Genomic DNA, 16,568 nt, shown 5'->3' on the forward strand with positions numbered 1-16,568 from the left:
GAAGGAGGCACGACACACACAACTTTCCACTTGCTTGGCTGGAAGGATGATGCTTGCAATCCATTTCAATTTCATTCTGTTTTTTCATACTGGATTAGAAGGGTGCACCGGTCCTGGAGGTACTGCAATACCAGGTCAATGCGTGGAGTGGACAGAGCAAGCTCTTTTTCCATCTCCCTGTTCGAAAATCCATTTAATATATGGTCCCCAGATAGGGGACGTATCAGATATTAAACTGATAAGAACAGATTACTACACTTGATCTTAGCCAAAAGGCCGAGAAGCGATAACCTGAAAAGGGTTCGCAGTACAGGCCGATGGTCCCCCAATGCAGAGCACTAATGAAGGCAATAGACTACTGTCCCCAGCCCAATACACAGTCCGGGAGGCTTCTTTCTCTCACAAACCGGGGGAAAACGTTCACGCGCGTCCTACGCACAGAAGTCACACCAGCATGCTTCTTTTCGTGTTTGCTATCTGCATAGCTCCGCCCACACGCGACTTTTGGACACGCCTTTTCTTCGCACGAAATTCCTGGTGCGGTGCCAAAGCACGCCAAGCAGAAAGCATGATAGGAATAGTAGTGAGTGAAAGGAAAAAAAAAAAAAAAAAAAAAAAAAGGATAACCATTGTTGATTGTGATGTCACGGCACCATTGTTGAGTGTTCCATCAGGGCCCTTGTGATGTCATCCAATAGCTGACCTTACTTGACCTCTTTGACCTCTTGACCTGACAAGGCTCTTGTGACACGCGCAGTGTTCCGTCCATTGAACAGACAAGGTAGGTCCAGCTGCATAGGAAGTGCTGGGCTACTTTTTAGCCACTAAGTAATCCAGTTCAAAAGATCCACAAGAGGGAGACACAGGCAAACTTTACTCATTTATTGAAGCACTGCAAAAGCTAAATGGTTACATCCAGCCAACTTGATACAAAAAAGGGTCAATTGCCTGCCAGAGACGACTCAGCAACCCTCCGAGGTGTGCACAACAGGCCCAAATCAAACGTGGAGGAGGGGAGGTCCAAACAATTCATTCAGGTGATAAGCCAATTAACCAATCATCAGTCTTAATTGGATCCAGGGTGTGTGTGACGACACTGGGGCTGAATGGGTTGCTTGGTGCTGGAAACAACCGACAGCTGATGCAATTAGGAGATTGACAGACTAGATGCAGGTATTATATGCAAAAAGCAACACTGCACTGACTGGGCAGACAGAGGAGAAGCTGAAGGAGGCACGACACAGTACAACTTTCCACTTGCTTGGCTGGAAGGATGATGCCTTGCAATCCATTTCAATTCATTCTGTTTTTTCATACTGGATTAGAAGGGGTGCACCGTCCTGGAGGTACTAGCAATACCAGGTCAATGCGTGGAGTGGACAGAGCAAGCTCTTTTTCCATCTCCCTGTTCGAAAAATCCATTTAATATATGGTCCCCAGATAGGGGACGTATCAGATATTAAAACTGATAAGACAGATAACTACACTTGATCTTAGCCAAAAGGGCCGAGAAGCGATAACCTGAAAAGGGTTCGCAGTACAGGCCGATGGTCCCACAATGCAGAGCACTAATGAAGGCAATAGACTACTGTCCCCAGCCCAATACACAGTCCGGGAGGCTTCTTTCTCTCACAAACCGGGGGAAAACGTTCACCGCGCGTCCTACGCACAGAAGTCACACCAGCATGCTTCTTTTCGTGTTTGCTATCTGCATAGCTCCGCCCACACGCGACTTTTGGACACGCCTTTTCTTCGCACGAAATTCCTGGTGCGGTGCCAAAGCACGCCAAGCAGAAAGCATGATAGGAATAGTAGTGAGTGAAAGGAAAAAAAAAAAAAAAAAAAAAGGATAACCATTGTTGATTGTGATGTCACGGCACCATTGTTGAGTGTTCCATCAGGGCCCTTGTGATTGTCATCCAATAGCTGACCTTACTTGACCTCTTTGACCTCTTTGACCTGACAAGGCTCTTGTGACACGCGCAGTGTTCCGTCCATTGAACAGACAAGGTAGGTCCAGCTGCATAGGAAGTGCTGGGCTACTTTTTAGCCACTAAGTAATCCAGTTCAAAAGATCCACAAGAGGGAGACACAGGCAAACTTTACTCATTTATTGAAGCAGCTGCAAAAGCTAAATGGTTACATCCAGCCAACTTGATACAAAAAAGGGTCAATTGCCTGCCAGAGACGACTCAGCAACCCTCCGAGGTGTGCACAACAGGCCCAAATTCAAACGTGGAGGAGGGAGGTCCAAACAATTCATTCAGGTGATAAGCCAATTAACCAATCATCAGTCTTAATTGGATCCAGGGGTGTGTGTGACGACACTGGGGCTGAATGGGTTGTCTTGGTGCTGGAAAACAACCGACAGCTGATGCAATTAGGAGAGTTGACAGACTAGATGCAGTAGTTATTGCAAAAAGCAACACTGCACTGACTGGGCAGACAGAGGAGAAGCTGAAGGAGGCACGACACACACAAACTTTCCACTTGCTTGGCTGGAAGGATGATGCTTGCAATCTCATTTCAATTTCATTCTGTTTTTTTCATACTGGATTAGAAGGGGTGCACCGGTCCTGGAGGTACTGCAATACCAGGTCAATGCGTGGAGTGGACAGAGCAAGCTCTTTTTCCATCTCCCCTGTTCGAAAAATCCATTTAATATATGGTCCCCAGATAGGGGACGTATCAGATATTAAACTGATAAGAACAGATACTACACTTGATCTTAGCCAAAAGGCCGAGAAGCGATAACCGGAAAAGGGTTCGGCAGTACAGGCGATGGTCCCCAATGCAGAGCACTAATGAAGGCAATAGACTACTGTCCCCAGCCCAATACACAGTCCGGGAGGCTTCTTTCTCTCACAAACCGGAAAACGTTCACTTGCGCGTCCTACGCACAGAAGTCACAACCAGCATGCTTCTTGTCGTGTTTGGCTATCTGCATAGCTCCGCCCACAACGCGACTTTTGGACACGCCTTTTCTTCGCACGAAATTCCTGGTGCGGTGCCAAAGCACGCCAAGCAGAAAGCATGATAGGAATAGTAGTGAGTGAAAGGAAAAAAAAAAAAAAAAAAAAGGATAACCATTGTTGATTGTGATGTCACGGCACCATTGTTGAGTGTTCCATCAGGGCCCTTGTGATGTCATCCAATAGCTGACCTTACTTGACCTCTTTGACCTCTTGACCTGACAAGGCTCTTGTGACACGCGCAGTGTTCCGTCCATTGAACAGACAAGGTAGGTTCCAGCTGCATAGGAAGTGCTGGGCTACTTTTTAGCCACTAAGTAATCCAGTTCAAAAGATCCACAAGAGGGAGACACAGGCAAACTTTACTCATTTATTGAAGCACTGCAAAAGCTAAATGGTTACATCCAGCCAACTTGATACAAAAAAGGGTCAATTGCCTGCCCATAGACGACTCAGCAACCTCCGAGGGTGCACAACAGGCCCAAATCAAACGTGGAGGAGGGGAGGTCCAAACAATTCATTCAGGTGATAAGCCAATTAACCAATCATCAGTCTTAATTGGATCCAGGGTGTGTGGTGACGACACTGGGCTGAATGGGGTGTTTGTGCTGGAAACAACCGACAGCTGATGCAATTAGGAGATTGACAGACTAGATGCAGGTATTATATGCAAAAAGCAACACTGCACTGACTGGGCAGACAGAGGAGAAGCTGAAGGAGGCACGACACACACAACTTTCCACTTGCTTGGCTGGAAGATGATGCGTGCAATCCATTTCAATTTCATTCTGTTTTTTCATACTGGATTAGAAGGGGTGCACCGGTCCTGGAGGTACTGCAATACCAGGTCAATGCTGGAGTGGACAGAGCAAGCTCTTTTTTCCATCTCCCTGTTTCGAAAAATCCATTAATATATGGTCCCCAGATAGGGGACGTATCAGATATTAAACTGATAAGAACAGATACTACACTTGATCTTAGCCAAAAGGCCGAGAAGCGATAACCTGAAAAGGGTTCGCAGTACAGGCCGATGGTCCCCAATGCAGAGCACTATGAAGGCAATAGACTACTGTCCCCAGCCCAATACACAGTCCGGGAGGCTTCTTTCTCTCACAAACCGGGGAAAACGTTCACGCGCGTCCTACGCACAGAAAGTCACACCAGCATGCTTCTTTTCGTGTTTGCTATCTGCATAGCTCCGCCCACACGCGACTTTTGGACACGCCTTTTCTTCGCACGAAATTCCTGGTGCGGTGCCAAAGCAACGCCAAGCAAAAAGCATGATAGGAATAGTAGTGAGTGAAAGAAAAAAAAAAAAAAAAAAAAAAGGATAACCATTGTTGATTGTGATGTCACGGCACCATTGTTGAGTGTTCCATCAGGGCCCTTGTGATGTCATCCAATAGCTGACCTTACTTGACCTCTTTGACCTCTTGACCTGACAAGGCTCTTGTGACACGCGTCAGTGTTCCGTCCATTGAACAGACAAGGTAGGTCCAGCTGCATAGGAAGTGCTGGGCTACTTTTTAGCCACTAAGTAATCCAGTTCAAAAAGATCCACAAGAGGGAGACACAGGCAAACTGTTACTCATTTATTGAAGCACTGCAAAAGCTAAATGGTTACATCCAGCCAACTTGATACAAAAAAGGGTCAATTGCCTGCCAGAGACGACTCAGCAACCCTCCGAGTGTGCACAACAGGCCCAAATCAAACGTGGAGGAGGGGGAGGTTCCAAACAATTCATTCAGGTGATAAGCCAATTACCCATAGTCATCAGTCTTAATTGGATCCAGGGTGTGTGTGACGACACTGGGGCTGAATGGGTTGCTTGGTGCTGGAAACATCCGACAGCTGATGCAATTAGGAGATTGACAGACTAGATGCAGGTATTATATGCAAAAAGCAACACTGCACTGACTGGGCAGACAGAGGAGAAGCTGAAGGAGGCACGACACACACAACTTTCCACTTGCTTGGCGGAAGGATGATGCTTGCAATCCATTTCAATTTCATTCTGTTTTTCATACTGGATTAGAAGGGGGTGCACCGGTCCTGGAGGTACTGCAATACCAGGTCAATGCGTGGAGTGGACAGAGCAAGCTCTTTTTCCATCTCCCTGTTCGAAAAATCCATTTAATATATGGTCCCCAGATAGGGGACGTATCAGATATTAAACTGATAAGAACCAGATACTACACTTGATCTTAGCCAAAAGGCCGAGAAGCGATAACCTGAAAAGGGTTCGCAGTACAGGCCGTTGGTCCCCAATGCAGAGCACTAATGAAGGCAATAGACTACTGTCCCCAGCCCAATACACAGTCCGGGGAGGCTTCTTTCTCCTCACAACCGGGGGAAAACGTGCAGCACGCGCGTCCTACGCACAGGAAGTCACACCAGCATGCTTCTTTTCGTGTTTGCTATCTGCATAGCTCCGCCCACACGCGACTTTTGGACACGCCTTTTCTTCGCACGAAATTCCTGGTGCGGTGCCAAAGCACGCCAAGCAGAAAGCATGATAGAAATAGTAGTGAGTGAAAGGAAAAAAAAAAAAAAAAAAAAAGGATAAGCCATTGTTTGATTGTGATTGCACGGCACCATTGTTTGAGTGTTCCATCAGGGGCCCTTGTGATGTCATCCAATAGCTGACCTTACTGACCTCTTTGAACCTCTGACCTGACAAGGCTCTTGTGACTCGCGCAGTGTTCCGTCCATTGAACAGACAAGGTAGGTCCAGCTGCATAGGAAGTGCTGGGCTACTTTTTAGCCACTAAGTAATCCAGTTCAAAAGATCCACAAGAGGGAGACACAGGCAAACTTTACTCATTTATTGAAGCTACTGAAAAAGCTAAATGGTTACATCCAGCCAACCTTGATACAAAAAAGGGTCTATTGCCTGCCAGAGAGCGATGCTCAGCAACCATCCAGGTGTGCACAACAGGCCCAAATCAAACGTGGAGAGGAGGTCCAAACAATTCATTCAGTGTGTTAAGCCAATTAACCAATCATCAGTCTTATTAGGATCCAGGGTTATTGGACGACACATGGCTGATGGGTTGCTTGGTGCTGTGAAACTAACCAACAGCTGATGCAATTAGGAGATTGGACAGACTAGATGCAGGTATATATGCAAAAAGCAACACTGCAACTGACTGGGCCGAACAGAGGAGAAGCTGAAGGAGGCACGGACACACACAACTTTCCTCTTGCCTTGGCTGGAAGGAATGATCTTGCAATCCATTTCTCAATTTCATTCTGTTTTTCATACTGGATTAGAAGGGGTGCACCGGTCCTGAGGGTACTGCAATACCAGGTCAATGCGTGGAGTGGACAGAGCAAGCTCTTTTTCCATCTCCCTGTTCGAAAAATCCATTTAATATATGGTCCCCAGATAGGGGACGTATCAGATATTAAACTGATAAGAACAGATTTTTTATTTTTTTTTTAAACCACATCAGGTAAGTTTTCAAGCACTCAAAATACATCTTCTTGGTATCTTAGAGGCAACACCAAATCATTCTTGGTTGCTTTAACTTCATCATCGTGGTTATCTTTATTTTATTTAACAAGAAATCTCCATTTTTTGTACTTCCAATAACCTTCGCTATCTAAACCACCACCATACTGTCTATTCCACCTATATATAAAGTATAATCTTGATAGCACAAGCTTCACACCTTCTTTTACCGACCACAATTCTCTCTTAAAATCCATAGGTTTTCTCGCATCCCACAAACTTTCCATCATGCACACCATAATAAACCATAATAACCTAACCTTCTGTTTACCATTTGCCCCAATCCCAAACAAAGCTACTTTCTCATTCATATATGTAACACCTGTCAATTCTTTTATCAAGCCTCCCATTCCTTTCCATACCTCCTTTGCATACTTGCATTCCCAAAACAAATGTCCTCACACTTTCACTCTCCCCACAACCATCCCTTGGGCACACTTCAGATCTTACTAAATCTCTCCTTTTCTGTACTTCTCTTACGGCAAAACATTTTGCAAACCCATCCATACGATATCTCTCTGTCTATTCGAAACTCCTTTAATCGCCAATTTTTCCCATACTTTCTCCGCCTCACACAACCTCAAACCGCGAATATCACATGCAATCTCTTTCTTACGCAATATATTCATTACATACTTCTTATTTTTAAACTCCTCCATTTTAATACTTAACAAATCATATCTTCTGATAAACATCTCTATTATCCTATACCATTTAGAACACACAAAAGCAACCGGCACTCTTACATCTCTTTTACTCCACCTCAAACCAAACATCATCCAACCCGCCATATATCTCATCATATAAGCACATTTATTTCTCTTTCTCAATCAAGACTACAAAAGTTTTAACGTAACATAAACCAAAGAAAGTCTCAAAATTCGGAAACTCCAATCCTCCATTCTCTCTTAATTTATACACATACTCTCTTTTCGCTTTTTCCATTCTACTTCCCCATAAAAATGTAAACACCATTTTCTCTACTTTTCTAAATTTCATCACATTCCCCGGATACACACCATACACAAACCATACAATCGGCAAAATAATAGATTTAATTATCAAAATCTTTCCAGTCAAACTCAAATCTCTCAGCCTCCAAAAATTCAACTTTCTATCTATTCTTTTCCCACATTCATCCCAACTTTCGTTCCCTTTCATATTATCATTAAATAAAATTCCCAGCACTTTAATAGGACCTCTTTCCCAATTCACACCTTCCATCCTTACCTCACTATCTCCAAAACAATTAAAAGAACATTTATCCCAATTAACATTAAATCCTGATGCACCACAAAACAAATCCAAAATCAATCTTCCTCTCCTCATTGCAAGCATATTATCATTCACAATTACAATATCATCCATATAACCTAAAACATTCACATATTTCCCTTTACTCCCAGGTATTAACACTCCTCTCATTACCTTATCCTTTCTCATCATACACATCAAACTTCAATTACACTAATAAACAAAACTGGTGACATTGGGCACCCTTGCCTTACCCCAGACTGAACACTTATCTTATGACTTAGATTACCATTCACCAGAATCTTACTTCCCACTCCCTCATACAAACTCTTCACACACCTCAAAAATTTTCCCGGATATCCCATTCTCTTTAGCACTTCAAACATAAAATCATGCGCCACCCGATCAAAAGCTTTCTCAAATCTACTGATAGAAGCATACATCTCTGTTTCTATTCTCACAGTCTCCAATCATATCCCTTAACAAAAACAAATTCTCCGTCATACTTCTCCCTGGCACAGCACACACCTGATCTTCTTGCACAACTTTCCCAACCACTTCACGCATACGATTTGCCAACACCTTACTAAAAATTTTATAATCAACATTCAACAAAGTGATTGGTCTCCAATTACTCAAAAGCATTTTCTCACCTTTTTTATAGATCAGTACCACCACTCCTTCTTTCATTGAATCACCCAGAACTCCATTCTCCCACATAAATTTGCATACTTCAGTGAAATCCACTCCCATCCATTCCCATGTTTTACATACAACTCTACAGGTATCCCATCATTCCCTGGTGTTTTATTTCTTTTAGCTCCAAACACAACTTTCTTAATCTCACCCACAGTAATGTCTTCACACAACAATTCACCTTCTTCATTACTCAACTCATTTCTATACTCTTCAAACCTTCACTCATCAAACTTTTATCTACCCCTTTTTTTGCATATAAATTTGCATAAAATTTCTCCACCTCACCCATCATTTCTTCCCCACTCACACACTCTCCCAAATTATTTAAAACTTCACACATATCATCCTTCTTTCCACACACTTTTTTAAAGAAAAACCTCGTGCATTTTCATTTTCTTCAAAACATTCCACCTTCGACCGAAAAATTATTTCTTTCCCTTTTTTCTCAATAAACTGTTTTAGTTCTTTCTTAGTCTTTTCAATTAAATCATCACATCCACTCCCTAATCTACTCAGTTTCTCAACCACTCTAATCTCATATTCAGTTCATTATACATAATCCTCATTCTTCTTGCCATTTTACATCCCCACTTTCTGAAAAAAAATTTAATTCTTCCCTTCACCCACTCCCACCATTTCAAAATATTTTCAAAACCATCCATCCTACTTCTCCATATCATATATTCGATTCTAAATGCATTCATTACCCTTTCATCATCTATAAACTTATATTCAATTTCCAACAACCTTTCCCATATATATTTTTAATATTACCTTCCACTCAAACTTTTAAACACTCATGATCAGAAAAAAATACCCCATCCTGTACATAACTTACACACTCAAATTTTTTGAAAAAAAGATAAAATCGATCCTCGATTCTACTCCCCCTCTATCAGCCTTGTATGTACATGGTGGTGGTTTCCCCAAAACCGTTTCTGCTGCATCTAAAAAAGAGAGGTCATCAATTAATTGTTTTAATTTTTTCCCTGACACATCTCGCTTTTCACCTACTATCACACTATTGAAGTCACCTACAAGCATCGTCGGAATTCTCCCTAACAAAAAAACATTCAATTTACCCAACAGCTCCATTCTCTCTTCTTTTTTTGTTGAGCCATAAACATTAATTACTTTAAATCTCCATCTTTTATACCTAATTTCTACCACCAGACATCTCCCTGGTTCAACCACTGTATAACATTCCACATGCATACTTTTGTTTCTCAACAAAATACCCACACCAACATTTCTATTTTCACTTGACCCTGACCACACAGATTCTCCATAAGGCCATTCATCCTCCTCTAAAGACACAGATATTCCACACTCCTGTAAGCAAATAATGTCAGCTCCTTGGTTTTTCAAGTAGTCCAGAATTACTGCTCTCCTTGCTCTGGATTTTAAGAGCCTTACATTTAAGGATAGGAGATGTATGGCAACTCTGCTCTCCATGCCTTGTACCATCTAATTATATATTTTCCACATCTCCATCTTGCTATCATTCGGAACTCTTCTTGACGGTGGTAACTTGGCATACAGCCCCAGTCTCTACTCCTTCTAAAAAAAAGGACCTGGTTAGGGGAATCAGAGGGGAAGGTTCTGACCTCAGTAGAGCTGCCATCGTCACTGAGAGGCGACAAAGGCAGGCCTAAACTTTTTAGAAAGGCTCTCCTCACCTCTCCATCTGACCCAGAAGGCCTTTTGGTGAGATCACCTTGCTCACAAGCTTGCTCACAGGGGATTCCGCTTTCTTCACTGTAGGCACATATCTGGGGTTGCGGACATAGGGATTTCCATTTCCCCTTCTCCCTGCAGTCCTGTTACCTCATCGATGGCAAATCCAAAATCATGTCAAGGAAAAGTCAATTCCTCCTTCCTACATCATGGTCTCCTCACCCTGAGCCTGGTGAGGGACCTGCACCTTCGGATCCCTTAAAGAGTCTGGGGGTCTCCCTGAGGAGGATCCTTGGGAAGTATTCCCTGGGGCTCCTCTTGCAGCTTCCGAGTAAGTCTTTTTACTCCTCGGGTTTCAGAGGGCAATTCCTAAAAGTATGCCCAGCATTCCCGCACACATTGCATATAATTGGGTTGGTACAGGATTTTGCCAAGTGCCCTTCCTGGTTACACTTTGAGCACATCAAATTAGTCTCCTGACATTCCTCCACCACATGCCCATATATTTTGCACCTCCTGCAAAAGGTTGGGCCCCTTCAAAAAACAAAAGTCCTCTATCTTTACCAATAGAAAAAGACTCCGGGGGGTATGTCATTCCTCCAGCACAGGTTGGGTCTGCTTTAAATTTGACGAAAAATTTATGCTTTCCCGTCCACAAGAGAACCCGATTCAATACCTTATGTGAATATCTAATCTCCTCACAGTATCTTTGTAAAAAAACATGAATGGTTTCGACCGACACATAGGGATTATACATATACACAACTAAAGGTGTAGAATCATTAAATAACAACGTGAAGGTTAAACCTTCCAGATCTGGGTTTCTTTCGTTGGTTCGTAGAAACAAAACCAAATTGTGGCATGCCTGTGCAGAGTTCAATACAAGAGTATACCTCCCCTTCCTAGGATCCTGCAAGCATAGAATATCTTCACGACATAGTGCAAAGTTTTGAAAAGTACCTCATTGACCAGGTAGTCCATCGTAAATTTCTGCTTCTTCCCCTCTGCGATATCGATTCCAAAACCGTTTCGGACCCGGAAATCTCCGGTCCCTGCCGGACGTATAACAACGCCCATCTTGACTGGATGCCGTCCGACCGCCGTCCTCCGTCCACCGTCCACCGTCTGCCGTCCGTCGTCCACCGTCCACCGATCGCCTTCTCAAACCTCAGCCTTGGCTGCGTCCGGACAAGCCATGATCGCAGCCAAAAGGCCGAGAAGCGATAACCTGAAAAGGGTTCGCAGTACAGGCCGATGGTCCCCAATGCAGAGCACTAATGAAGGCAATAGACTACTGTCCCCAGCCCAATACACAGTCCGGGAGGCTTCTTTCTCTCACAAACCGGGGAAAACGTTCGCGCGCGTCCTACGCACAGAAGTCACCAGCATGCTTCTTTTCTTGTTTGCTATCTGCATAGCTCCGCCCACACGCGACTTTTGGACACGCCTTTTCTTCGCACGAAATTCCTGGTGCGGTGCCAAAGCACGCCAAGCAGAAAGCATGATAGGAATAGTAGTGAGTGAAAGGAAAAAAAAAAAAAAAAAGGATAACCATTGTTGATTGTGATGTCACGGCACCATTGTTGAGTGTTCCATCAGGGCCCTTGTGATGTCATCCAATAGCTGACCTTACTTGACCTCTTTGACCTCTTGACCTGACAAGGCTCTTGTGACACGCGCATGTGTTCCGTCCATTGAACAGACAAGGTAGGTCCAGCTGCATAGGAAGTGCTGGGCTACTTTTTAGCCACTAAGTAATCCAGTTCAAAAGATCCACAAGAGGGAGACACAGGCAAACTTTACTCATTTATTGAAGCACTGCAAAAGCTAAATGGTTACATCCAGCCAACTTGATACAAAAAAGGGTCAATTGCCTGCCAGAGACGACTCAGCAACCCTCCGAGGTGTGCACAACAGGCCCAAATCAAACGTGAGGAGGGGAGGTCCAAACAATTCATTCAGGTGATAAGCCAATTAACCAATCATCAGTCTTAATTGGATCCAGGGTTGTGACGACACTGGGCTGAATGGGTTGCTTGGTGCTGGAAACAACCGACAGCTGATGCAATTAGGAGATTGACAGACTAGATGCAGGTATTATATGCAAAAAGCAACACTGCACTGACTGGGCAGACAGAGGAGAAGCTGAAGGAGGCACGACACACACAACTTTCCACTTGCTTGGCTGGAAGGATGATGCTTGCAATCCATTTCAATTCATTCTGTTTTTTCATACTGGATTAGAAGGGGTGCACCGGTCCTGGAGGGTACTGCAATACCAGGTCATGCGTGGAGTGGACAGAGCAAGCTCTTTTTCCATCTCCCTGTTCGAAAAAATCCATTTAATATATGGTCCCCAGATAGGGGACGTATCAGATATTAAACTGATAAGAACAGATACTACACTTGATCTTAGCCAAAAGGGCCGAGAAGCGATAACCTGAAAAGGGTTCGCAGTACAGGCCGATGGTCCCCAATGCAGAGCACTAATGAGGCAATAGACTACTACTGTCCCCAGCCCAATACACAGTCCCGGGAGGCTCTTTCTCTCACAAACCGGGGAAAACGTTCACCGCGCGTCTACGCACAGAAGTCACACCAGCATGCTTCTTTTCGTGTTTGCTATCTGCATAGCTCCGCCCACACGCGACTTTTGGACACGCCTTTCTTCGCACGAAATTCCTGGTGCGGTGCCAAAGCACGCCAAGCAGAAAGCATGATAGGAATAGTAGTGAGTGAAAGGAAAAAAAAAAAAAAAAAAAAAGGATAACCATTGTTGATTGTGATGTCACGGCACCATTGTTGAGTGTTCCATCAGGGCCCTTGTGATGTCATCCAATAGCTGACCTTACTTGACCTCTTTGACCTCTTGACCTGACAAGGCTCTTGTGACAACGCGCAGTGTTCCGTCCATTGAACAGACAAGGTAGGTCCAGCTGCATAGGAAGTGCTGGGCTACTTTTTAGCCACTAAGTAATCCAGTTCAAAAGATCCACAAGAGGGAGACACAGGCAAACTTTACTCATTTATTGAAGCACTGCAAAAGCTAAATGGTTACATCCAGCCAACTTGATACAAAAAAGGGTCAATTGCCTGCCAGAGACGACTCAGCAACCCTCCGAGGTGTGCACAACAGGCCCAAATCAAACGTGGAGGAGGGGAGGTCCAAACAATTCATTCAGGTGATAAGCCAATTAACCAATCATCAGTCTTAATTGGATCAGGGTGTGTGTGACGACACTGGGGCAGAATGGGTTGCTTGGTGCTGGAAACAACCGACAGCTGATGCAATTAGGAGATTGACAGACTAGATGCAGGTATTATATGCAAAAAGCAACACTGCACTGACTGGGCAGACAGAGGAGAAGCTGAAGGAGGCACGACACACACAACTTTCCACTTGCTTGGCTGGAAGGATGATGCTTGCAATCCATTTCAATTTCATTCTGTTTTTTCATACTGGATTAGAAGGGGTGCACCGGTCCTGGAGGTACTGCAATACCAGGTCAATGCGTGGAGTGGACAGAGCAAGCTCTTTTTCCATCTCCCTGTTCGAAAAAATCCATTTAATATATGGTCCCCAGATAGGGGACGTATCAGATATTAAACTGATAAGAACAGATACTACACTTGATCTTAGCCAAAAGGCCGAGAAGCGATAACCTGAAAAGGGTTCGCAGTACAGGCCGATGGTCCCCAATGCAGAGCACTAATGAAGGCAATAGACTACTGTCCCCAGCCCAATACACAGTCCGGGAGGCTTCTTTCTCTCACAAACCGGGGAAAACGTTCACGCGCGTCCTACGCACAGAAGTCACACCAGCATGCTTCTTTTCGTGTTTGCTATCTGCATAGCTCCGCCCACACGCGACTTTTGGACACGCCTTTTCTTCGCACGAAATTCCTGGTGCGGTGCCAAAGCACGCAAAAAAAAAAGCATGAAAGGAATAGTAGGGAGGGAAAGGAAAAAAAAAAAAAAAAAAAAAAAAAGGATAACCATTGTTGATTGTGATGTCACGGCACCATTGTTGAGTGTTCCATCAGGGCCCTTGTGATGTCATCCAATAGCTGACCTTACTTGACCTCTTTGACCTCTTGACCTGACAAGGCTCTTGTGACACGCGCAGTGTTCCGTCCATTGAACAGACAAGGTAGGTCCAGCTGCATAGGAAGTGCTGGGCTACTTTTTAGCCACTAAGTAATCCAGTTCAAAAGATCCACAAGAGGGAGACACAGGCAAACTTTACTCATTTATTGAAGCACTGCAAAAGCTAAATGGTTACATCCAGCCAACTTGATACAAAAAAGGGTCAATTGCCTGCCAGAGACGACTCAGCAACCCTCCGAGGTGTGCACAACAGGCCCAAATCAAACGTGGAGGAGGGGAGGTCCAAACAATTCATTCAGGTGATAAGCCAATTAACCAATCATCAGTCTTAATTGGATCCAGGGTGTGTGTGACGACACTGGGCTGAATGGGTTGCTTGGTGCTGGAAACAACCGACAGCTGATGCAATTAGGAGATTGACAGACTAGATGCAGGTATTATATGCAAAAAGCAACACTGCACTGACTGGGCAGACAGAGGAGAAGCTGAAGGAGGCACGACACACACAACTTTCCACTTGCTTGGCTGGAAGGATGATGCTTGCAATCCATTTCAATTTCATTCTGTTTTTTCATACTGGATTAGAAGGGGTGCACCGGTCCTGGAGGTACTGCAATACCAGGTCAATGCGTGGAGTGGACAGAGCAAGCTCTTTTTCCATCTCCCTGTTCGAAAAATCCATTTAATATATGGTCCCCAGATAGGGGACGTATCAGATATTAAACTGATAAGAACAGATACTACACTTGATCTTAGCCAAAAGGCCGAGAAGCGATAACCTGAAAAGGGTTCGCAGTACAGGCCGATGGTCCCCAATGCAGAGCACTAATGAAGGCAATAGACTACTGTCCCCAGCCCAATACACAGTCCGGGAGGCTTCTTTCTCTCACAAACCGGGGAAAACGTTCACGCGCGTCCTACGCACAGAAGTCACACCAGCATGCTTCTTTTCGTGTTTGCTATCTGCATAGCTCCGCCCACACGCGACTTTTGGACACGCCTTTTCTTCGCACGAAATTCCTGGTGCGGTGCCAAAGCACGCCAAGCAGAAAGCATGATAGGAATAGTAGTGAGTGAAAGGAAAAAAAAAAAAAAAAAAAAAAAGGATAACCATTGTTGATTGTGATGTCACGGCACCATTGTTGAGTGTTCCATCAGGGCCCTTGTGATGTCATCCAATAGCTGACCTTACTTGACCTCTTTGACCTCTTGACCTGACAAGGCTCTTGTGACACGCGCAGTGTTCCGTCCATTGAACAGACAAGGTAGGTCCAGCTGCATAGGAAGTGCTGGGCTACTTTTTAGCCACTAAGTAATCCAGTTCAAAAGATCCACAAGAGGGAGACACAGGCAAACTTTACTCATTTATTGAAGCACTGCAAAAGCTAAATGGTTACATCCAGCCAACTTGATACAAAAAAGGGTCAATTGCCTGCCAGAGACGACTCAGCAACCCTCCGAGGTGTGCACAACAGGCCCAAATCAAACGTGGAGGAGGGGAGGTCCAAACAATTCATTCAGGTGATAAGCCAATTAACCAATCATCAGTCTTAATTGGATCCAGGGTGTGTGTGACGACACTGGGCTGAATGGGTTGCTTGGTGCTGGAAACAACCGACAGCTGATGCAATTAGGAGATTGACAGACTAGATGCAGGTATTATATGCAAAAAGCAACACTGCACTGACTGGGCAGACAGAGGAGAAGCTGAAGGAGGCACGACACACACAACTTTCCACTTGCTTGGCTGGAAGGATGATGCTTGCAATCCATTTCAATTTCATTCTGTTTTTTCATACTGGATTAGAAGGGGTGCACCGGTCCTGGAGGTACTGCAATACCAGGTCAATGCGTGGAGTGGACAGAGCAAGCTCTTTTTCCATCTCCCTGTTCGAAAAATCCATTTAATATATGGTCCCCAGATAGGGGACGTATCAGATATTAAACTGATAAGAACAGATACTACACTTGATCTTAGCCAAAAGGCCGAGAAGCGATAACCTGAAAAGGGTTCGCAGTACAGGCCGATGGTCCCCAATGCAGAGCACTAATGAAGGCAATAGACTACTGTCCCCAGCCCAATACACAGTCCGGGAGGCTTCTTTCTCTCACAAACCGGGGAAAACGTTCACGCGCGTCCTACGCACAGAAGTCACACCAGCATGCTTCTTTTCGTGTTTGCTATCTGCATAGCTCCGCCCACACGCGACTTTTGGACACGCCTTTTCTTCGCACGAAATTCCTGGTGCGGTGCCAAAGCACGCCAAGCAGAAAGCATGATAGGAATAGTAGTGAGTGAAAGGAAAAAAAAAAAAAAAAAAAAAAGGATAACCATTGTTGATT

General features: G+C 44.4%; 10 non-coding genes across 10 annotated transcripts; all 10 read right to left on the reverse strand.

Annotated features, from left to right (window-relative positions):
• Positions 1-97: 97 nt before the first annotated feature.
• Positions 98-288, reverse strand: LOC120984711. The gene has a single exon (XR_005775326.1). It is a non-coding gene; the product is annotated as a U2 spliceosomal RNA (small nuclear RNA).
• A 1,037-nt stretch (positions 289-1,325) lies between these two features.
• Positions 1,326-1,518, reverse strand: LOC120984714. Its single transcript, XR_005775329.1, has one exon. It is a non-coding gene; the product is annotated as a U2 spliceosomal RNA (small nuclear RNA).
• A 1,042-nt stretch (positions 1,519-2,560) lies between these two features.
• Positions 2,561-2,752, reverse strand: LOC120984700. The gene has a single exon (XR_005775315.1). It is a non-coding gene; the product is annotated as a U2 spliceosomal RNA (small nuclear RNA).
• Positions 2,753-3,782: 1,030 nt separating this feature from the next.
• Positions 3,783-3,973, reverse strand: LOC120984709. Its single transcript, XR_005775324.1, has one exon. It is a non-coding gene; the product is annotated as a U2 spliceosomal RNA (small nuclear RNA).
• A 1,036-nt stretch (positions 3,974-5,009) lies between these two features.
• LOC120984707 lies at positions 5,010-5,201 on the reverse strand. The gene has a single exon (XR_005775322.1). It is a non-coding gene; the product is annotated as a U2 spliceosomal RNA (small nuclear RNA).
• Positions 5,202-6,246: 1,045 nt separating this feature from the next.
• On the reverse strand, positions 6,247-6,437 carry LOC120984717. The gene has a single exon (XR_005775330.1). It is a non-coding gene; the product is annotated as a U2 spliceosomal RNA (small nuclear RNA).
• Positions 6,438-12,361: 5,924 nt separating this feature from the next.
• On the reverse strand, positions 12,362-12,554 carry LOC120984713. Its single transcript, XR_005775328.1, has one exon. It is a non-coding gene; the product is annotated as a U2 spliceosomal RNA (small nuclear RNA).
• A 1,031-nt stretch (positions 12,555-13,585) lies between these two features.
• LOC120984704 lies at positions 13,586-13,777 on the reverse strand. Its single transcript, XR_005775319.1, has one exon. It is a non-coding gene; the product is annotated as a U2 spliceosomal RNA (small nuclear RNA).
• A 1,033-nt stretch (positions 13,778-14,810) lies between these two features.
• On the reverse strand, positions 14,811-15,001 carry LOC120984696. Its single transcript, XR_005775312.1, has one exon. It is a non-coding gene; the product is annotated as a U2 spliceosomal RNA (small nuclear RNA).
• A 1,031-nt stretch (positions 15,002-16,032) lies between these two features.
• LOC120984697 lies at positions 16,033-16,223 on the reverse strand. Its single transcript, XR_005775313.1, has one exon. It is a non-coding gene; the product is annotated as a U2 spliceosomal RNA (small nuclear RNA).
• Positions 16,224-16,568: the final 345 nt, after the last annotated feature.

This window comes from Bufo bufo, unplaced genomic scaffold (assembly GCF_905171765.1).
Source record: "Bufo bufo unplaced genomic scaffold, aBufBuf1.1, whole genome shotgun sequence".
NCBI lineage: Eukaryota > Metazoa > Chordata > Amphibia > Anura > Bufonidae > Bufo > Bufo bufo.